The 23914-nt window shown below is 52.1% G+C and overlaps 1 long non-coding RNA gene and 1 pseudogene across 1 annotated transcript in view; one reads left to right on the top strand and one right to left on the bottom strand.

Moving 5' to 3' along the window:
* Positions 1–23914, bottom strand: part of LOC140697263 (uncharacterized) — a 93692-nt gene that overhangs the window by 38026 nt on the left and 31752 nt on the right. The window lies entirely within an intron of this gene.
* LOC116278584 (U6 spliceosomal RNA) lies at positions 9371–9465 on the top strand (annotated as a pseudogene).

The following is a 23914-nucleotide window of genomic DNA, read 5'->3' as shown; positions in this document are numbered from 1 at the left end:
GTCCTGGGTTGGTCCTTCTGGTCTGTCACCTCTAGCTGCAGACTTCAGAATCAGTTTGGCGATACCCACAAAATAACACGCTGGGATTTTGACTGGGATTGTGTTGAATCTGTAGATTAGGTTGGGAAGAACGGGTACCTTAACAACACTGAGTCTTGCTGCTTTTCTGTTCCTTGACATGAAGAGGACGACTGTAACTCAACCAAGTCTGAGCAGCTCCTGGCCCATGAAAAGGCCCCGTGAACGTGATGGGAAGAAAACCCCCAACGTCCAAACTGTCAGCCGAGAACGAAGAAAACCTGGCTATTAGTAAACATTTCAACTGAAAACTTGTGTCCTCTAGTATGAGACTCTTACATGAAAGTCTGAAGGCCATGCAAACTTTCTAAACTTACGCTGATTTATTTCTCAATTAATGTATTATTATTAAAATGAACATTAACTCTATTATTGTCAGGTTAAAAAATTTGCTACCTAATAATTTATTCCATAATAATATTAATAATTATTTAATAATTAATGAAAAATTAAAATCACTTTAACATGCTATATTAGTTTATTTAATAAATTCCTAAATTGATGCCAGTTCCTTTTACATATGCTAAAGAACATTGTCTCCATCCTGCACCACCTCCACTACTTGGGGTGCATTCACCTTTTCCACATTTTATGCTCTTTGAGTCCTAATTGATCTCTCAACACAGAGAGCAGCTCTTGGCGGCAGTGAATCCACAGGACAGGGAAGTCTAATCACACAGGGAGCGATGTTCCATTTCTCGGACCATCCAGGCGGCTGACTCCGGGGCAGCCTCGCTGCTGCCCGTCCGACCGAAGTGCTGGGCTGGCCCCACCAGAGGGGAGGAGGGAGGAGCAGCGCTCACGGGTCAGCGGGGGTCTCCGGGGGTCTGCTGCCCACCGTGATCGGAGTGGAGCATCTTATCAGCGTGATCCCTTATCTTTGGAAAGGAAATCATACCTCTTATGTCGCCACAGGAGAGGGTGACGGGAGCCCATGGCAGAGCCAGTGGTCGCCGGTCCCGAGCAGCGGAGGCAGCCTCCGCCCGCGTGCTGACGCGGGCAGAGCAGGCGTGCAGCACCCACGGAGACGCTGGGGAGACCCGCGTGGACTGGGCCGCAGACGCAAGCGGGGCTCCTGCTCACTGTGTTAGGTACTCGTCACTGTGGGTCTGAGGAAATCACCACCACGTCTGAATCTACCCCGAACTGCTGCTGCCAGAGAACAGCTGAAGGCAGCAGAGCAATGCGTGTCAGGGGTTCTCCAGCATCCACTCTTCTCTTCTCTTTGCTTTTCTCCACGTTTCAATTTTTTCTGGATTAAAAACAATATCCACTCAATAAAAATGGGAAGGTGTTACTGGCACCCTCTGGGATGCAGGGGAACAGGGCTGGAGCCCAGGCAGGGAGCTCAGTCTGATCCACCACTCCTCCACCCTGTGTGCAAACGGCACAGTTCACATCTGTGTTTCTGTCAAGGTTTTAAGGCCTTCAAAACAAAAGTAAGAACTGCTGAAGATCAGAGGGTGGCTCACAAAGATGTTTCCAATCTAATGATTTGGGACAAACCACACACATACATGCTCAAAGCCATACACATCGCAGAGAGCAGACGCCCTGACTTCGGGGAGGACGCTGCAGTCCGCCAGCCAGTCAGCTCCTCCAGGCCTGCTCCCTAAATCTTCTGACACGCCCTGTAAACCAAGCCTTGCCAGCACCCTCCTGATGCACCCGCAGCTCCTCCCTGCTGCTCAGTCTTCAAGAGGCTCACGACCCGCTCCCACCGGTCGGCCTCTCTCTGAGGTCTTGTTACCCCTAATAAATACCCAGCAGAGTGGGCTGCTCAAAATGCCACCTTGACCTGGTCAGTTCCCAACACAAAAACTGCCCTTCAGAACCCCTGGTCACCCAGAGGCCAGACTCAACCACCCCGCCCCATCGCGCTTCATCTCCCGGGACGGACAGCCTCTCACTGCTGGGCCTGCCTCACAGCCCCACGCCACTCCTGGGCCTGCGTCTCACCCACGTCACCCTCTACCTGGCCACACAGGCACCTGCGCGCACACACGCATGCACACACACACACATACCCAATCCCAGCCCCCTGTGAACATCAAACTGCCCTTGGATGCTGTATCGCAATGTGCCCCAGGACACTCCATGCAGCCCTCCAGGAGGCAGGGGCCCCTCTGGTCCCTGTGTGCTCGCAGCATCGTGCGTGTGCCCCAGTCCCCGAACTCACCCCTCATACTGAAGAGCCAGTTCGTGTGACTGTGCTGCCCTCCTGCTTCACATCTGCATCAATCTGGCCACAGGGTTGACACGTAGGAAGTGTCGACCTAAACGGGACTAAAGTGAAAAAATTCCCCACGAAATGTTTTCATAAAATAACCCCAAGGACTCCAGGAAACAACAGATTTTTACAGGCCAACAGCAGACACGGTGAGGAGACGCGCTCTCCGCGGCGCTCAGCCTCCCCAGTGGGCTCTCTGCTTGTCTGATGGTTCAGGGTTTCTATCTGTAATTTTGGCTGATTTCTTCATGACCTCCCAGATGTCAGAAAGACTGGGCAGGACTGTGAGATTCACCATCTTCCTGAACAGCTACGTGAAGAAAGATGTCTAGATTCGCGTCAGGTCATAGCGCCATCCCCTTCTTCTGGTTTCACAGCCTTACGTGTAGATTCCTTGCTCCCCTTCAAGGGAAACAAGGTAAGATGACAAGGGTCCCGAGGTGCTCGTTTCTGCATCGTCACTGGAAGGGTCGGTGCCCGTGGCCACGGAGGACCCCGCGCATGTCCGACCACTCCAGCTGCAGAGACAGCCCCCTGATGTTCCCGGTCCTCATGTCTGCTCTGCTTCAATGTGACAGCATCTGGGGGCATGCCCAACCTGACACCTTTTAAAGAGAGCGCCCTCCTCACTGTCAGTGACTGAGTGTTGGAAATACCAACAGTGGCTCTTGTGATTATTCTTGAAATCTGTTCTTTTTCACCTGTATCTTTTTAAAACATCCTTACTATTTACAGTGTACGTTGTAATTTTTTTCTGCATTTGCCAAAGGTGTCAAAAAATGATTTAAATCTTTTTAAATTGCTTCAGTTCTGCACCTGCTTGACCGTGTTTGGTTTTAAGCAAGCTGTCCATTAACTGCTCAGAGACGGCTGCCTTACTGTTCAGGGGTTTGTGTCCATGCTAGCAAATTCCATCCCTGCACCGGTGCACCGCCGCCCCGCCCGCCACACTGTGACCTCCACTCAACGCTTAGCATCAAGGGCAGGGCCGCGGTGGCTCTGCGCAACGCCCAGACATTAGAGATGCTTGGTGAATTTTAATTGTTGAATAAGTTTAGCCTCACTGATTGATTTTCCCCCTTCAAGTCAATCATGTTGATAATATAGCCATAAAAATTGAAATATCCTATTAACAAATTGAGATAAAATACCATTATATCAGATTATTCTGTGTGTATTTAAAGGTGTGGATTTTTCTTTGTGCTGCACACCAGAAATTGACACCACACTGTAAACTGACTATCCTTCAATTAAAAAATAAATAAATTTTAAAAAGGTGTGGATTTTTCAATAGGTGGGTTTGGTGTCCCTGAAATCTTCTCTTTTCAAAGTTGAGAATTGTGTTATTTAATTTATTTTTTAATAAAAATGTGTCTACTGAAGGCGTACGACATGGTGATTTGATGTCCATGTACACAGTGGAATGACTACTACCGTCGAGCTAGTGAATCTAGTTCCCTTTTCTGTCCGTGTGTGACGGGGGCATCTGGAACGCACTCTCTCAGCCGACGTCCAGGGCTCAGCACAGCATCACTCAGCCCAGTCCCCAGGCCCCGCGTTAGACCTCAAGACTCACTCGTCCTGCAGGACCGCCGCCTCGTGCCCTCGGGCCATCTCTCCCCACCCTCATAACCACCAGTCTACTCTCTGCTTCTACGAGGTTTTCTTTTTTTTAACTGAAGTACAGTCAACTTACAATGCTGTGTTGGTTTCCGGTGTGCAGCACAGTGATTCAGTTATATACACATACTCCTTTGTGTGTAGGTTGTTACAATACAGTCTCCTGTGCTGCACGGCAGGACCTTGCTGCTCATCTCTTTTACATACAGTAGCGTGCATCTGCTGACCCCAAACTCCTGATTTATCCCTCTCACCCCTCCTTACCCCTTGGTAACCATAAGTTTGTTTTCTATATCTGTGAATCTGTTTCTGTTTTATAAATAAACCCATTTGTCTCATTTTTTTAGATTCCACATATGAGTGGTATCATACGGTATTTTTCTTTCTCTTTCTGGCTTACTTCACTTAGAATGACCATCTCTGGGTCCATCCATGTTGCTGCAAATGGTATTATTTCATTCTTTTTTATGGCTGAGTAGTATTCCATTGTATAAATATACCACAGCTTCTTTACCCAGTCATCTGTTGATGGACATTTAGGTTTCTTCCATGTCTTGGCTACTGTAAATAGTGCTGCTGTGAACATTGGGGTGCATGTATCTTTTTGAATTAAGGTTCTCTCTGGATATGTGCCCAGGAGTGGGATTGCTGGATCATGTAGTAACTTGATTTTTAGTTTTTTAAGGAACTTCCATACTGTTTTCCACGGTGGCTGCACCAAATTACATTCTCACCAACACTTTTCCCCAAGATTCCACATGTAAATGAGCTCACACAGCACTTGCCTTTCTCTGTCTAGTTTATTTCACTTGGCACAATGTCTTGCAGGCTCATCCATGTGGATGTGACATATACACATGTATGTGTGCACACGTGACACACGTGTCATACGTGTGACACACACCCGTCTTCTTCATTCATTCATCCACGGTCAGACACTTAGGTCCACCACTTGGCAGGTGTGAACGATACTGTGAGGCTCAGGATAGCATCTCAAGTGCACGAGGTCCAGATCCTTCACCAGCCCCAGCCCTGCTCCATCTTCTGCGTCCTCAGTCGGGGGCTGCTCTCCACCCACTGTTGTGTCTGCAGTCTGTTGTTGCACACGAGTGGCCTGAGGTTACTCAGATCACCTCTGCAGACTCTCCTTTTATGTCTAATTGTATTCTGCGATAAATCAATCGATTTTCCTCTATAGCTTCTCACATCAATTTTAAATCAGGGCACTCCAAAACTGCATGACCATGTCCACATGTGCATTTTTTCCACCATCCATCTAATACGTTTTCCGACAAATTCACTCTGGTGACCGGGTGCCCTACGGCCAGCAGACCTGGACCCCCATTCTCTGCTCTGACCCCTGCAGGGAAGGACCACACACCCACCTTTACAAGTACGTGCGGCTGAATGCAGGGGCGCGACCTGCTTTGCCCGTGCCCATTCCCTGAGGACAGGTTCATGACGAGAGGGGAGGGCTTCTTCCTGAAGCTGCCGCGCTCTACACTAACCAGAGAGACGGCAGCCGACTTCAGAAGCTGCGAGATAAAGCCTGCTTGCTCTGATGAACTCCAGGATGGGACCCAGCAGTCCGAGACCTCTGCAGGGAGAGCGAGCCTCCCCCGTCTTCACCTCTGCGCCTCCGGCGGTGCTGGGGGGACCACAGGGCTCACTCTGCAGAGCACCTTCCCAGAATAACCCAGGAGCTCGGAGCACAGCTGGCAACGTGAGGCAGCTTTCAGCCCCACCACGCGAGCAGGTGCACTCTAAGTACATGCTAAATGGACATCTTGGCCCGGGAAACGGCACCGTCAGCAGTGGCAGCAGTATCCTTGATAATGAAGGACGATGGTACAAACGGGGCCGGAGGCCGGGAAGTTGAGCGAGTCGCCCTCGGGGCCTCCAGTCTCCTCTATCTGCCGCGTCTGCATCAGTGTCCACGTCCTCGTTCTAAGGGTTCTCGGGCTTGTCCGCCTCTTCTTGCTGCTCTGATTGGAGGACAGTTTCCCTCATGCAAGGCGTGTCACTATGTCTTGGGTAATTAGTTATAATTATTTAAGGAATTTTCAGAAAATTCCAGCTTTTAGTGACTGAGAATCCTCCACATTCTCTCTGATAAAAACCAGTTTGTCAAAAGCTTTAGAACTCATGCCCCATGGGGTACGAAACAGGAGCCGACAGGAAGGAACCCAAAGGATTTTGGGCAACCAAGATCTGAAGAACCGACAAGGGGCCGCGGGGAAGAATGACATTGTCTACTGGAGTGGGTTTGCCTACAATATGATCACATTCTCATACATTTCTCAGGATCTTGAGATGACAACCAGATTCACAGACCTATACAGCTGGAGAGTAAAACCTCTGCTGAACAGGGCTACTGGGCAAAGAAACAGTCTAATTAGCAACACACACTGTTTACCCAGAATTAACAGGAAGAGTCTTTATTTCTCTCAGTGCCACTGCTCCGTGAGCAAGACTTGGTGAGTGAATGTTAAACGACTTTCCTCAAAGACACTGCAGTGTGACTCAAGGTCATCGTCTCATAGCTCAGGGGTGACGGCCTCTAACTACATCGTGGACGCTGAGTCCCTCGGGGGACTCCTGGGAGATACAGGAGACTGGGCTGCGGGGGCGAGGACTCAAGAAAGCAAAATATGTATATTCGCTTCTTTGCTCTTTAATTGTAAAAAGGTATGTGGTGATGATCTTGTACGGGAAAGCGTTAACCGCAGCTGGATGGAAGAAAATCAAAAAGGCAAATCTGAGATTTGCAAATGTTAACCACTATATATAAAAATAGATGAAAAGCAAAGTTCTTCTGTATGACACAGGGAACTACATTCAATATCTTGTAATAACCTTTAATGAAAAAGAATATGAAAGTGAGTATGTGCATATGCATGACGGGGACATTGTGCTGTGCACCAGAAACTGACACATTACTTTTTTTGGCTGAGGATTCATTTTAATCAAAAATCAACACATTATAACTGACTATACTTCAAAAAACAAAGATTAAAAAAATTAGGTGGGAAAGAAAAAAAAGAAGGAACATTTCTCAGGTCTCTAGCCCTGTCCTTGGCAGGAATAGCCCCTCACAGGTCCCCGAAGATACCAGCTATGCCTTAGTTTAAATTCTCCAGAAAAAAAATCACTGTCCGTGATAAGCTCAAGAATTATTATTAAAACAAATTATACAACCGCGGAAATTTAAAACTAACACAACAGAAAGCAGTGGTCAACCCCAGCATAGCGGTCAAGGCGGCTCGCCCGCCTGTGTGCGAACGCTGCTGCTCGGCTTTCCAGCCTGTGATCGGGGGGGACCTCCTGCACTTGGCTCAGCTACAGTTGCCCAGCTGTAAAATAAGGAAAGTAACTGTGCTTCACACGCAAGTTCCTTCTGCTGCGCTGGTGACACCTCAGCACAGTGCTCTCGGGAAGTGCTCAGCGCCGACGTTACTGCTCATCTTTTGTTGTTGTTGTTGTTTATTTTGGGGGGGTGGTAATTAGCTTTATTTATTTAAAGGGAGGTACTGGGGACTGAACCCAGGAGCTCACACGTGCTAGGCACGCGCTCCAGCCCTGAGCTCCACCCGCCCCCACCGTTCATCCTTTACATCGAGGGGCGGTGCGTCCATGACGCTGTCTCCATAGAGACACAGGAAGAGGGGGACAGTCGTACCATTAGCTGGATTCCCGGTTGGCTGAAAAGTGAAAATACTGCAAAGAGCACACGGACTTCAGCCTTTCCGGAGGAAGGTGGCGTGAGGCAGGATTCTGCTACTCTGTGTCCCACTTCGGTACAACTGAGAGTTGACTGCATGAAGAAACAGACGGCCTGCCCTGACTGAAGAAAACCCCTTCTGTAAGCCGGAGGGCCGGATTCTTCCACGGAAAGCACACGCAGGGAGGGGTGCGAGCGGCTGGCCCTGCGGTCCTTAAATGCTGATTCGAACCGGCAACTGGTGGAGAGAAGACGCCGCAGCCAGGTCGGCCTCAAATTCCAAATAAAATACGCTTAACCAAACACAGCAGATGGCACAGTTAGGAGCGGGCGGTGACTCAAGCTTCAGCCACCTCCCCAAAGCCCGAGGTGGGTGCCTGAGAGCGGACCCCAAGTCCAGCTGGAGGAGAGGGGCCCTGCTCTTGGCTTTACACTCCGCTGCAGACCACTGGGAGCAGGAAGCCCGGCCTCACCACAGACGGACGCAGACTCGAGCGTCTGGGTTGAATGGCGGTTCAAGGAGCTGTGCCTGCACTGCATTCCGCAGTGGATGCTGCTTAAACTACGCCCTATCAGCTGCCCGGGTGAGAGCTCAGAGGAAACCAGGGAGCAGAGCCCGCGCTCCCTGCCCTCGGCTGCCAGGCCAGCGTCCATACTCGAATTTGAGTACTTTATTTTATTGACTATCTGTTGCTGAACAACCAGGCAGGGCCCAGGAACACACGAGACGGACGGAGCGCGATCGCCAGCCACCTCCCCTGCCGCCCAGCACAAAGCTCTGTTAGCACGCCGCCGCGCCGAGTCCAGGCGGGCACTGTCACAACAGACTTCCCTGCCTCATCTTCAGAGCAATCTCAGATGGCGGCATTTTCACCTCTGTCCCACCAGTGAGAAAACACAAGCTCCTAACTAACCAAAACGCTAACGTCGGTGCCCAACCTCACGCAGCTAGTAAATGGCCAGCCCCATGTCAGACTCCAAATCCCAGCTGTTCCCGTTGCAAAATACCCATAGCAAGTAAGAATGGCTGGAGGAAACTGGGAAGAGGACACCTGAGGGATGGACAGTCATGCCGACCTTCTCTAGAATCCACAACTGCCTTCCGTGCAGCTCCAAGAGAAAGAGCTAGAACTACTGAGCGAAGTAAAAGAAGACACGTTTTGGTGCAAGATGAGAAATACAGCGTAAGAGAGTGAGTCATAAAGTCAGCGACTCCATCGCCACCTGGTCAGTGCCACAGGAGGTGGGGACACAGACACGGCCACTTGCTGAAGGCCTCAGACAAGTGGCCCTGCGTCACGGGGGATGCTGACCGTCTGGCTTGGAGATCGTCCGGCTTGGAGATCGTCCCACTCTCCTGATTTACCCCAAATTTCAGACTCTAAGGAACAGTGTCTTTTCACCTGCATTAGGCCAGCTCGTGGCCCTGAATCTAACAGGTATGCAGTCAGGTCATTCTGAAATTAACAAATAAACTGGATGCTGGGACATAAGACATTAGTTATCCACAGGGACTGTTCACATGTTCATAAAGGAAGCAATTTTTTGTGCAATGTTATTTTATAGATTTTTTTAAAAGGGCAATCGTAGTCATAGCATTTCTTTTTTTTTTTTTGTCAAGTCATGCTTTTCCTTTCAACTACGTTCTCATGCCTGAAATTCTCCGAGGGACCTCCTCCTTTCAGTTAACCACTGCCATTGTTTATTAAAATATATGTTGGGTGCTCATTTCCACAGCACGTTTACTAAAACTGGAATAAAGATATGGCCCCTGCACAAGGAGGGCATGCAAATTCCTGAAGACTTCCATATTTTTTCGTTCTAGAATCGCAGACACACACCACTATGTGTGAAACAGACGAACAGCAAGGTCCTCATCTACAGCACAGGGAACTGTATTCAATATCCTGTAACAGCCTACAACAGAAAGGAATCTGGAAAGGATTGTGTACACATACGTGTGTGTATAACGAAATCCCTATCCTGTACACCAGAAACTAACACAACATTGTAACCCAGCTAGACTCCAACTTAAAATAAAAGGAAAGTCGACCCTCCCTCTGCCCCCAGGCTGCCTTCCGGCCCGCAAGGCAGGGCAGACACAGCCCGCCTCCCCACGCCGACCACGGGCCTTTTCCTGTTCTCAGGGTGCCTGGTGGACAAGAGAGGGGCGGGAGGTGGGCAGCCTGGAGGTGCAGATGCCTTGCCGTGTGGGGAAGGTAGACTGCATTTCACACCAGGATGCTGAGAAGCCTCACGCAGACTCTCCAAGATCCCAGCATCTGGGCAAACTGGGAGAAGGACCCAGATGAAAAAGTCACCCTGGGGGCAGTTCCGTTTACTAGGAAACCTCTCCAAGCCGGAATGGTGCAAAGCAAAAGAGCAGTTACCTGAGGACCGGTCTTGCTCACGGTGCACAGAATAAATGGAGGTGAAGCACAGGGGCGCACAGACAGTCACAGCGGCAGGGCTGGGGGGGGGGCTGAGACACCGCGGGGTCCCGGGGACGGGAGGGGCTTGGCGGGGCCCCTCCCACTGCTGCGGGCGGGGGGCGCTGCCCCTGTAATGCTCCATGAAAGACATGCTGAGCTGAATGAGATTTTCGCTTTTTGCCTCTTTTTTGGTAAAAGTGAAAATCCTCTTCAGATTTCTCATGGGGAGTGAAAACAGGTCCTGATGCAGGTCTTCCATAAAAGCGAAGTAGCGTAAAGCGAACTTTGGAAAAGCAGGGGATACCTGCACATGCCCAGAACTGGGGTGTGATTCAGGCTACATCAGCACGCAGGGAGGAGGTCCCGCTGCAAAACCCAGACAGCAGGAGAGACTGGGGACGTGGTGCTGCACCGGTGAGCCGTCACCCTACCACAGTTCTCGGAAAACGAACCAGCCCCGACGGCCAGAGTTGGAGAAATACGCAGCCCCCCGCCCCCCGCCCGAGCGGGCTTCGGGGAACACCCAGGTATCGGGAGGTGGGGACAGGTGCAGGGAAGAGGGCCCCGGGGCCGTGACCAGCAGGGCTGAATCTGCCCGTTTCCACCTCCTGCCCCGACGGGGGCAGGGGAGACCCGCACGGCTGAACCTGCAAGGAGAAACCCCAACCCGGGTTGGTGGTGACAGGCGCGCTCAGGCACCCGCTACCCCACGGGCTAGCGACTGCAGCTGCAGGGCCAGGAAGAGGAGCACAGTGGAAACCCGATGAGCGCCTGTTCATTTAACTTAATTTGAAAAGCTACACTTGTGCGACCCTTCCTACAGGAGCCCAGGTAAACAGGAAGAATTTCTGCTTTACAAAATGCCTCGTTCAGTGTTTCCTTGAAGTAACTTTTGAGTGTCAGTAAGTGTCTGCTGTCACTTGTTAATTACTTGACAACGGGCTCAGGCAGACATTTTTACTGTGTTGGTAGCTGGGGCTGACTGAAAATCGATCAGAAATTAGGGTAGGATTTCCTGCTGGGAGACAATTACATAAGTCAATAAAGAAATGGGTTTAGAGTTGGGAGATTCCATTTTCAGGCAACTTTTATGATGACATCATTTCCATGAAGTCAACACTTGAGTCATAAAATAGGATCTAAAAATAGAAAAGGCCTAACTGAGCATCCAGCACTGTCAGGACTTCACACGCGTCTCCTCAGGCAGGAGCAGGACTAAGGCTGCTTCTGGAGGGAACAAAATCAGCACCAAATGCCGTAGCAGAAGACACCTGACTCGTAGCCCTGCCACCTTTCCTCCAGCCCAGCGCCCCCGCCCCACCGGACAACAGGCCCCCACGAGGAAACCCCAGGGTGCAGGACGCCTAGGGCGGGGAAGCCAGGCACCACCTGGGCCCGCGGCAGGGACTTCGTCTTGCGGGGTTCAGGTGGGCACCGCCCTGCCTCGGCCTTCTCCTGGCAAAGCGGCGGAAAGGAGGGGTACCCACGTGTAAGCTCAGCTCTCCTGCCCAACCACAACTCCACCTCTGTCCAGGCTTCCCGGATAAATCAGGGGCAGCCAGCGAGGCCAGCAACCACGTGCTCATGATGTCCCCAACGTGGGAGGCACTGCGCTACCACCATGATGAAATCGAGGATGCCGTCTGGTTTAATTTACTGTGCTTTTATAAGGATTGTATCTACTGAAGGCGTACGACATGGTGATTTGATGTCCATGTACACAGTGGAATGACTACTACCGTTGAGCTAGTGAATCTAGTTCCCTTTTCTGTCCGTGTGTGACGGGGGCATCTGGAACGCACTCTCTCAGCCGACGTCCAGGGCTCAGCACAGCATCACTCAGCCCAGTCCCCAGGCCCCGCGTTAGACCTCTAGACTCACTCGTCCTGCAGGACCGCCGCCTCGTGCCCTCGGGCCGTATCCCCCCTACCCCCCATAACCACCTGCTACTACTCTCTGCTTCTATGTACTTGACTCTTTCCAATTCCACGTATAAGCAGTTCTCTCCTTTCTCTGCCTGGCTCGTTTCACAGCGGCCTCCAGGTTTGTGCACCTTGTTGCAAACAGCAGGCTCTCCTACCGAAAAGCTGACAGGTACTCCACTCCACAGACGTGTCCGTGTAAGTGGCACAGTCTCCAGCATCTGTACATATAAGCTGTCATATTTCACTTCTAGCCTTTTGTGGAAGTAAATCATGTTTTCCTTTTAATTAAACATTGGTAATTTGGAGTAGCTGGCAACAGCAAGGAGTTCATTCTGTAAACGAGTCTGTGCTGACCAGGTGTGGGTCACTGCTGGTCTGTAACGTGCCCCAAAGGCAGTGTCTCTTTCCAGACACCTTGATGAAGAGTAACGTTTTCCATCATTTGGTGCAAACGCAATTTCTTTATCCCCTTCACCTGCTGACGGGAAGACCCAGAGGTTGTCTCCGTATCTCGAGTGTCATGAACAAAGTCGTAGTGAGTGAGGCAAGGCAGGGGTCTCTCTGAGGCACTGGTTTCATTTCCTTTGGGTACATGCCCAGAGGAAAGATTGCTGGACCCTCCATACTGTTTTCCACGATGACTGCACCAATGTACACCTCCACCAACGGCCCACGGAGATGTCCTTCCGTCCATATCCTCACCAGCATTTGCCTTTTTACAAGCAGTAGCCATCCCAATAGGTGTGAGTGCTTTTGGTTTGCGTTTCCCTGACGACTATGCCCACAAAGGCAATTCACGATATAAATCAGCCTTATCCCAGGAAACACCCAGACTGTGAGCACTCAGGGTCAAGAACAAAAGCGTGAGGCTGGGGTCACTGGAGGAGGGGTCTGAAGGCTCGGCTGGAGATTCGCCTCCAAGGACGGGCAGGAGATGAGCAGCACAGGGGCTGGCAGGCGTCACGCAGCACAAGAAGGGAGGACACGGGAGCACGGATGCAGAAAACCCGCGACAGTCAAGTCGGGGGGGGGGGGTCTGCCATCTCTAACTGAGTGCGTTTCAGAGACGGTAGCTATGCTGGTCTCAAAACCTAGGAAGTACTTACTGGAGTAACATTTCATCTCCCATGAATTCTGCTGCCGAGTCCCCAGGACGAGTGCTCTTGAACAGAGAAGCGAGACCAGACGAGGGGCATCCGGGGAAGAGGAGTCCCTGACCGTCCACAGAGCAGGCGCAGGGCCCCGGGAACCAGGCCTGGGCGGAGCCACAACTGCCGCCAAGTGGTCCGGCAGGTCCCGAGCCGGAGGAAGGAGCGGACGAGGGGCAGCGGCCAGCAGGGCCAGGCCGTCGCACAGGCACATCACCGCGCGATCTTACTGCTGTGGGGGTGTCAGCCAGAGAAGCGGCGTAGCAGCCACAGGGGTGTGGGCAGGCGTCGGGAGAAGAAGCCGTCGCGGGGCTACAGTGAGACCACCCTCTGCACTGCCGGCGAGAAGCGCGGACGCTGCTGGGCCCGCGAGAGCGCTGCCGGCCGTCCCGCGGCGTCCTGACCGCCCACAGCACGGAGGACGGGGAGCAGCCCTGCTCCCTGAGCACGAGGTGGGAAGTGCGGGGCTGGGGGTCAGATCTGGGGGCGCACGATCGCTTCACACTGTCATCCCCCAACCTCACAGACAGAAGCGCACGCAGACCCGTTGTCGGATGCTGGGTGCTGGTTTGGCTTACATGTGTTCTGGCTTCAGGGCAAAACTTGGTTTTGGTGGAAAAATGAAGTTTGACCACATGTGGGAAGCATGTGTCATTGTTTCAATGACATGATTTGAAAAGAAAGTCAATTCTTCTTGGTTAAAATGGGTGGAAATAGAGAAAGGACCACTCCAAACATCACAACGGCTCATTTCCAATCAGTAGCGGGCCTCTGGCAGGAACTTGTGTGCAGACAACTTGGGTCTCCTCAGTGAGGCTCTCTTCCTGCTACCAGCCACTAGGGAAATGAGGTCGGATGAAGACGGGGCGTTCCGTGGAGCCCGCCTGCAAGGGTGACAAGGTCACAAAGGAAAGGCCCCAGCCTCAGGACACAAATTCCTAAAGCGTTTTTCCGGGTCTTCCTTCGTCCAGCTGGAGCAGCCTCCCGTCCCGTTGACTCCTGAGGACAAGGGAGCCCTGCCCGCGACCTCTCCCAGCGCCACAACCACAGCCACAAGGGCTGCCCGGCCCCAGCCTGGCCTCGGATCCTCGGACGGAGACGTGCGCGTCCTCCTCCCCCTAGCCACCCAGACCTCCCAGTGAGGGACGGGCCCGCCTCCTTCAGACAGAGAGGACCGTCCCCCGGCCGCTGCTTCCTGCATAACCGGCTCCAGCCTCTTGAGGTGCGACCCGTGGGTCAGAACCGCTGACCCACACACCCCACAAGGCCAGGGACCCCTGGCCCGCCCCTCAGCCAGCCGCACACAGCGCAGGTGTCCTCAAACAACTCTGGCTGGTGAATCACCTGCTCACTCACAGTTTTCCCCCATTTCTTTGAATCAGCTCAGGCATTATTGAGAGGCCCCTCAGTAACCCACTAGTCTAGTTGAACCACCAGAGTCAGACGAAAAAGCAGCAAGCAAAAATGCTTCCAGGGGCAGTCCCAAAACACCGCTCCACTGACCCGCCTCTCCGGCTCCACTTCGCTTCCCGACAGACAGCTCCTGAAAGGAAGGCAGAGCCCAAGTGCCTTTGCATCAGCGCAAACAGCGGTGCTGGTTTTCCCCTTAAGCTTACGTGGCTGCATTATTCACTAGCTGCCTAAGCACGCCACAGACACTGCAAGTGCCTGCTCTGCTCCCAGGCATCGTTCCCCGCGTTCAGCCCAGGAGCCACGAGCGGGAAGGGAACTCCCCCACGGGTGGCAGTTTCTAACAGCAAGTCACCCCTGGGAGCGTCCAGGCTCCTCGGGAGGCCCGTGCGTGCCTTCTGTTGCGCTGCCATTTGAGGAATCACATCAGGAAACGTCTGGCCTCAGGACCCGCAGCGGAGTGGGGTCAGAAGTCGGCAGCAGCAGGGAGAGCCAATCCGCAACCTCCCCGGAGGCCGGCCCGCGGCCCGGCTGCGAGCAACCCCAGCTTCTCCTGCAGTCAGTCTCGTGGAGTCTGAGAAACACCTGCCCCTTGCTCACATCTGGGCGGGACGGTCCAGGAAGGTGGTCCATCCGGGCTTCGCCCAAGGGCGTCCCGAGGATCCCAGGGAAACAGCTCCGAACTCGGAGCCCAGAGGCCGGCTCCCCACCCTGGACGCCCCGTCCCCTGCTCCTCCAGGGTTTCCTTGCTGAAAAATGAGGATAAAAGTGCCTGTCTCGGGGTGGTGGTGGGACTCAGGTTAAATCATAGCTGCAAAAGTGCTTTTGTGAACCAAGAAGCAGCACTCGGGTGTAAGTTGTGAGTGCCTGGCGCTGGCACGGCAGTAAGATGTTTGCAAGCGCCCCAGCCCGGATCCGCACACCGGGGGAGCAGAGCAGCTCAGGAAAGGCCCGGGAGGGATTTAAGACGCAGAGGCAGCCCAGTGCGAGCTGCGATTTGGGCACTGGGCTGCGGGGAGATGGGTGGGACCCAGGTTTTGTGTCACGCATGTTGGAGTCACTGTCGGCAAGTTACGCTTATCAACTTCATCATCGACAGCCAGGAAGGCGGACGAGTGCTGGACAGAGCAAGAGGCCAACAGGGTCACAGCGCACCGAGCGGGCCTGCAGCCTCGGGGCCTGGAGAGCATGGTTCCCGCCCGCACGCCGGCCCCAGGGGCTGTGTTCAGACGTGGAATCACGTACCCAGAGAGTATCTGCGAGCCGTCTGCGGGTACTTCCCAGAGAATTTTACAATTACACATGTGAATGAGCCCCTATGCGTGCAAATTCAGTGCAGACCAACGAAATCAATCACATTCAGGTCACCTTGCCCAGGTGTGTCACTGGCCACCTCAGACCCCGTCCCCACCCCACAAGACACCCTGCAAAGCGCCGAGTTACTGGAGAACACGGTTACCCCAGTCACCCCAGTTACCACCCCAGTTACCAGTTACCAGCTCCAGGCCAGCAACTGCTTCTCTCTCGCTGTGCTCGCTGACATTTCTGGAGTGTACAAACGACAGAGCTGGAGGGGCCCATGTGCCCCATTTCACCAGCCCCCCACCTTCGATGGGAGGAAACTGCGGGACCCACCCGGAGACCAGACGGCCTCACCGGGCACACCAGATGCACACTCTGTTCCCACAGTCCCTGTCGCCACCAACCAGGGGTCTGCCGCACGCCACCAGCTGTCACTCCTGCCCACCCACTCCTTCACAGCCCGGCCAGGCCAGCCGCGGTGCCCCCCTCCTCTCACAGACGCACACCCTCTCAGTGCAAGGACCACATCAATTTCCCAACTCCCTCGACTTCGCCAAGCGTCCTGGGCACACGGCTGGTGACCATGAAACAAGTGCATGATTGAACTGAATCGGTCTTCTTGTCCACGCCGGGTTTCTCTCCTGACTTTCTACAGTCTCAGTGCGGTGCCCAGATTTCCCTCTGAGAGGACCCGCCCTCCTCCCCGCGCAGCCACAGCGAATTGGGTGAGTGGGGGCCGTGGGGCTGCCTGCCCGCCCCAGTTCCATCCTCACAAGTCACTTTGTCTGGTGGGTATTTTCCCAAGTCACAGGTGAGGAAGCTGAAGCACAGAGAGATGAAGAAACGTGCCCAAGGCCACCAGGCAGACAGTGGTGGGGGGAGGATCAAACCATGGACCCCGTCAAACACCAGCTCTGGCCTGTGAACAGGTCAGGTATCAATCGAACTGACCGTAGATGAGGCCAAACTCCTCCCCGTCTACTGATTCTGGATGAAGCAGTGGACTGCAGAGCAGGTAGGGATGTCCATTCATTAGGACCAGGAGGTCCTGGTGGGGAGAGCAGCAGGGGTCTTGGCTCTGGCCGCACCCTGGCCAAGATGGGATCTCTCCAGACCTCCCTGACAGTCTGCGGAATGAGATGTATGGACGGGGCAGCGGCCAGGAACCAGATGGATGCTCACGCCTTAGGAAACCGCAGGTGTGGACAGCTCAAGTCCACCCTGTCTCGTGACCAAGGACCTCACGTCCTCTGTACTGAGAAAAAGGTTGCATGACAAATAGGGTGTTGGTTCCCAGAGAAGGAAGCTCTCAAGTGGACAGATCCCACCCCGCAGCCCCAGGGAGCCAGAGAACCATGGAGCCCAATCAGCACGGGGTGCACAGGCGGGACGGGAGGGTGGCCACAGCCTGTCTGCTTCCGCCTCGGTGATGCTCGCATGGGATGGGGTCCTCCACTCCCGGCAGCCACCCCTTCACCTGACACGTGCACCTGGGAGGGCACCGGGGCCTCGGAAGGTGCCCATGTGGTGGTCTGAGTCTCCAGAAGGAGAGGCAGGAAGACAGGACGGTGGGGGTGGTACTCAGTGCAGCATCCCGACCCCGTGGGCACCCCTCTGGCGAGGAGCTGCTGCGTTTCTGTCCCCTCCAGGGACACCGGGCGGTCCAAGACCCTGGCTGCAGGGCTCAGCGGAAGTTCTCACCGCCAGAGGTCCACTCCCAGTGGTGACTGTGCAACCTCCCCTGGCCGCTCACGGGGAGGAGGGGCAGGCCCTTCACCAAACCCGCACGCAATCCTCCACGTGCTCTGGGTTCCAGCAAGAGGGTCAGAGTGGAAAGGGCCGCCACGGCCGTCAGCCCCGTTGCTTCATTTCACGGAGAGTTCAGAAGGGGCCCAGGAAGGCTTGACTATCTGCCCAATGTCGCGTGTCCGTCAGCGTCAAGGTCTGAACAAAACTCGAAGCCTCCCGATTTCCATGACTCTGCCCCTCGTGACTTAACCACGATCACTGCCTAACACACCCCATGGCGGGGAGCATCCCCATGTTACAAGTGGAGAAATGGATTCCTGAGCACAACGAAGACAAGTGCGTAAAATGCTCCCCAAGTGTGACATGATACCAACGACTCCAAAGTAAAGAACGTGTTTATTGACATGAACAAGATGAAAGCCACAAGGGCAGGTCGTGGACGCAGCCTCCCACAGGCAGGGCTGCAACCCAGCCCCAGGTAGAGAGCTGAACCACCCAGAACAGCCCCCCAGTGGGTGATTTACTCGTATTCTTGGAAATTCATGGAGCATCATCTGCTTCCCAGCAACATGTCACAACAGGGATGTGATGGTGGAAATAAAAGTACATCAAGAATATTATCTGAAGGGAACCTTCGTACACTATTGGTGGAAATGCAGTTTGGTGCAGCCATTAGGGAAAACAATATGAAGATTTCTTACCAAACTGAAAACAGAGTTACTATATGATCCAGCAATTCCACTCCTGGGCATGTATCCAGAGGGAACTCTAATTCAAAAAGATGCATGCTCCCCAATGTTCACAGCAGCACTATTTACAGTAATCAAGACATGGAAGCAACCTACATGTCCATCAACAGAGGACTGGATAAAGAAGTTGTGGTATATTTATATGATGGAATACTACTCAGCCATAAAAAGAATAAAATAATGCCATTTGCAGCTACATGGATGGACCTGGAGATTGTCCTACTAAGTGAAGTCAGACAAAAAGAGAAAGAAAAATACCATATGATATTGCTTATATGTGGAACCTAAAAAAAAAAAAAAAGACATAAGTGAACTTATTTCCAAAACAGAAGCAGACTCACAGACACAAAAAACAATCTTATGTTTACCAGGGGGGAAGGTGGTGGGGAAGGATAAATCAGGTGTTTGAGATTTGCAGACATGAACTTCTACATATAAAACAGATAAACCACAAGGTCCTACTGTACAGCACAGGGACTATATTCAATACCTCGTTGTGACCTACAATGAAAAAGAACATGAAAAGGAGTGTATGTGTGTATGTATGACTGAAACCTGATGCTGCGCACCAGAAATTGACACACTGTAAACTGACTATACTTCAACTAAAACATAAAAAAAATTTGTTTTTAAAGAATATTCCCTGCCGACGAGTGGCCTGTACTTGTAACAGGGACAGAGCAGGCATGTGGCAGTCAACACGCTCAGATAAACTAAGTGTTAAAATAGGCAGCCAGTTAGGAATAGGACAGGTGGGTACTGGTTGTGGCCCTTGAGTAGATCCAGTGACCTTTTGCAGGCCTCAGTCACTTCATGGATAAAATTATAGTTTTAATTCCTTAGCAATGTCACTCCTGGGTCTTAGGTTCTCTGTCCTCAGTGGTCCCGGGGGAAACCTCACCGATGAGATGCGGCTTGGGAGTTAAACACAAGGAGAAGAGAAGCAACTTGCGAAACCCTAGGTCTTGAATCCATTTTTGCCAACATCAGGCATCTTTTCCCCGAACAAGACAAGGAAATCTCTAAGAATCTTACTGTTTTTGCTCAAAAAAAATAATCCTCTCTATCTTTAATCTTGCACGAGGTGCGTCAGAGAACAACTCGCGATGGCCAAGCAGAGTCAGCAGGCAGGGCCGGGGTGTCGGAGGGGCCAGAGCTGTTAGGTGGTCATTTCAATCGCCCAGCTCAGTTCTCTCCCCTCCAGCTTAATCTTCCACTGCAATTTATCCGTTAGGCAAAGATCGGCTCAGCTCTTGGAAAAACAACCCCACACTTGTGTAGGAGATACTGCCAAGAGGGGAAAGTTTTAGAGAGAAGAGTCATAACGCATTAAGGATGGAAAGGGTATTTTAGGGAAGGTGACTCCTCCTTTCTTGGGAACGATACTTCACAGAGAATCATCGCCGTTTCCCCTGCCAAAAGCTTAAAGCCTCATCTCTGCTTTCACTTTTACAGCAATTATTAATCTACTACCACTCAAGTTTCCATCCTTCTCAAACCGCCAATACTGCAACCCGCGCAGCCCCGACATCAATCATGGACACACTGAAGTGATTCCGGGAACGCGCACACAGCACAGACCGCTACACATCTGCAATAATTAAACACAATTAGGCACAGACTGCATCAGTACAACACTGTTGGTCAGTAGGCAACCCTGCCTCCTGCTGGCCCCTTGCAATACCCTCCAGCATGTCAATCAGTTAATAAAATAACAGTCCCTGAGCCCACTCTCTGCGCAGCCTTGTTTCAGGTGTTGTGTAGAATACATTAGGAAAGACACTTGAGTCTATCATTTTGAAAAGGAGTCAAGACTTCCAAATCAAAAGAATTTGAAGTTCAATGTCCTACACAGGAAATCTGAAAAAGAAGAGATTAGAATTCAGCTGAAGTAGTTGAAAGACTTGGACAGGGGTGGAAAATGCCTGAGATTTCAGCTGATCCTGAGAAGACGTGTAAAATGTGCCTCACATAAGGGACATGCAGGGACATTTCATGCAGTGGGGGTCAGTATGCATGCAGGCAGTGGGGCAGGGAGGGGACGTGAGGAGCATGGAACAGGGGCCGAGGGGTCATGATAAAGCGGAGCCCATGATGCAGGTGAGGGTGCATCTTCACTGATGAGCTGGGACCCAGGAGTCACACAGAAGGAGGAAACGGACATAACAACCCTCACAAAACCGCAGGCTTTGAATCCACTTAGAGCTTACGGAAGGCACCTGGAGGACCCTGTGTGCCCCGCTCAAAGGGACAGAGATGGTGGAAGACACAGCCCCCGCTCTGGATGAATCAAGATGCTGGCAGTTGTGTGTCTGCTGTGTCTCCTTTGTCCATCACCTGCGGATGGACACCGGGTGTTTCTGTCTTGGCTACAGGGAACAGTGCTGCAGTGAACGTGGCTGTGGCACCTCTGGGCATCCTGTCTTCTTTTCCTCTGGACACACACCCAGGAGCAGGCCTGCCAGACCACAGGAAGTTTTACTCAACTCTTGCCTAAGTCCAACAACCTCCAGCTGATCATTACCTGCCAGCTGTTGGAACTTTTTGTTCATGAGCTCTTATAGTTTGGATTTGTGCTCTTGTTTTATGGAGGTAAACTGCTCGATCGGCTTTAAATCTCATGATGACCAATTTGGTCATGACTGTCACTGACCTCTAGGCCATATTTTTCGAACAGGCCATATTTTTCATTTGCCATCTCTTCATCCTGTTAATTGAATACATTTCCCTTTGGCATTTAAAAATAGACCTTTTAACCTTTTACATTATAATTTACCACTGAATGAGATTTTTTTTTTCCCATGAGCCATCTGATGAAGATACACTTGGTGGAAAATCCAAGGTTGTGTTCTAAGCAAATGGGAATCCTCCCTGTGCCCAGGATTATGTATGAACAAGTTCACTTAGATTTATTTTGTTCCAGCCAACGAAGGCAGCAGCACACGGCCACTCCTGATGCAGAGTTTTTCTCCACCTGGTCTCACCAAGCCCCTGATGTATGTGTATGTCACTGATACACACATATAATTTATATACATACACACATCCCACTCACTGATATACATGTAACTGGGTTTGTTTTACACATACAGCTCACTGTGTAACTCTTACATTTAACACTGCCTTCTCTGATTCTCGAGACTCTGCCACACTGAACCCTGAGAACTCCTGCCGCCTGCCCCATCATCTGTCCTCCTTCCAAACAAAGGGTTGTTGGCTTTCCCCACGGGACAGGCCCCTCCCTCCTGAGAGGGGCTCTGTCTGCGCGCCCTGCAATCGGCAGCTGGGTGTCCTCCCGGGCGTCTCTTAACCCCCTTTCTCCTTGGCAGCTTTCCCTCGTATATTGGATTTCAGGCTTATAGATGTCTCCTGATCTTGTCATAAAAATGCCATCTGCATTGTTGTTCTGATTCTTCTTGCAACCTTGGGTGATTTTTAAGAGACTAAGATGGGACATGCCATCTTTATACGGCTAATTCTAAGCTGGAATCTCTCAATAAATTCTGAGAGAAACTTTGAATGCAAAGAGGGAATAGGCCAATGGTGAGACTTCCGAGGTCTGAGGCCACGCCCGCCCTCGGGAACACGCGTCGGGGCAGGGCCTGTGCAGCAGACCAGATGCTGGGGAGAGAGCTTGGGAAAGGCTTCTTCCCCAAGGACCAGCCCGTTGGGTCCCGCAGCTCTTTGGAGATCAAGTGCAGCCACTCAGGGATTTAAAGTGTGCGATGATCTCATCGAAGAAACCAGAAACGGTATCCTCCCAAGGACAAGGGGCCAAAGATCAGTGTGAGCTCGCTGAGCCGTCTTCCAACTGGCAACGGTCTGGGATGCGTGCGCTCAGCGCCCAGGGGTCAGCATCAGGGTGACAGCAGGTGTCTGCGTTTTGAACTTTTCTTTGCCTTTTTTTCCTTTTTAGGGATGCGCCTTTCATAAACAAATTACAGCCTCTCTCAGCTTTCTCAGAGTAAATAAAAAATACTTTCTGCTTCATTTTGTCCAGTCAAGCCAGACAGAAAAAGGTGAAGAATTGAGAATGACGGACTTCAGGGAAAACCATACAATAAACGAAAGAGGCGTGTGTCTGTGTGTGTCTGAGTGTATGTGTCTGTCTTCTATGTCTCTGTCTGTTTGTCTGTGTCTATATATCCGAGTGTGTCTGTGTACATGTGTCTGTGTGAGTTTGTGTCTGTGAGCGCATCTATGTACATGTGAATGTGTGAGTGTGAGTGTGTATGAGTGTGTGTGTGTGTGTGTGTGTGTGTGTGTGCGCGCGCGCCTGAGATGGACGGACGGAGGGAACAGCTCTGCCTGTTTAGACAGCTGTCCTCTCAGACCAGACTGGCCCCTCCCTGGCTCCCACTTTGCTCTGCAGGACGATGTGGTTACAACACCGGTGGTTCACTGGATGAGAAGGTAGCCTTGAATGCAGAGGTGGGGGAACAGAGCTCCACAGGACGGCAGGGTTGAGGGGCTCGGGACCAGAAAACGAAGGGTCTGGAGTATCAGGTTAAAGAGGAAACACTCTACGTGGTTCGGATCCGGTAGATTTTCAAGCATTCATCCCATTTTCTTACTGCTTACCCAGCTGTCCCTGGGCACACCAGCATCCTGCATCAGCGCTAAGCGGACTGAGGCGAAGAGTCCACACACGCTAACAGCTGGCCCTCCCAGGGTGAGGAAGGAGACCTCAGCTCTCCCACCCTGTGCCCGCCTGGACTCCGCCACGCCATCCGAGCTGCTGCTGATTCCCAGAGGGCTCGGTAATCAACTTCCTTTTCCAACAGAAATACCCATCTCTGAGCCAGACACCGTGCAAACACGGCATCGTGCCCCCCAGCTTTACCTCCAGGTTAAACCAAGGCCTGGCCCTCAGCCCCATGGGGAAGGACATCCTGTGTCGGGAAGGACATGTCTCAAGAGTCCTCTGGTCCTGCAAGGCTCTTGTGAACATCACCGCAAACCAGACCGGAGGGCCCTCATCCCCGCCGCCGCTGCCCTCACGCGTCAGCGTGCCCCACGTGCCCCGGGCTTCCCAGTTACGAGAGCCAGGCCCTCTCAGGTGCGAAACTAGGCATTTCTCTTTCAGTTGATCATGCCACACGTTTCATTTCTAACTCTTCACAGAAAGCGGTCAGTGTGCAACAGGGCAGTTTGTTACAGAAGAAAATGACAAGCACAAGAGAAAAGTGCCAACAGACACCCACACTCATAAAAACTACACACGTTACGTTTCCCAGGGAACTGAATTGTCACTGGTGGGAGTTAGAGCCAAGCTGGGTTTTGTTTTGAACCTGTTTGTTTGTTTGTTGTTTATTAACTTATCATGGGAAAAAGTGACTTACCACCAGCAAGCCACCCGTGAGTGTAAATACACCGTATTCTTTAAAGATTTTGAACCCAGAGTCCAGAAACCTGAGTCTGAGACCCAGTCCTGCTGCCGGGCTGCCGGGTAAGCTCAGCTAAGCCGCTTCACCTCTGAGGCCACAGCGTCTTCTTCTGCACAAGAGTGGTCTGCATTCACACATCCAACTGGCCACGAATGCAGAGTGA

Source organism: Vicugna pacos, chromosome 7, assembly GCF_048564905.1.
Source record: "Vicugna pacos chromosome 7, VicPac4, whole genome shotgun sequence".
NCBI classification, from domain to species: Eukaryota; Metazoa; Chordata; class Mammalia; order Artiodactyla; family Camelidae; genus Vicugna; species Vicugna pacos.
The sequence above is the reverse complement of the archived record's forward strand: the minus strand, read 5'-3'. Positions and strand labels throughout refer to the sequence as shown.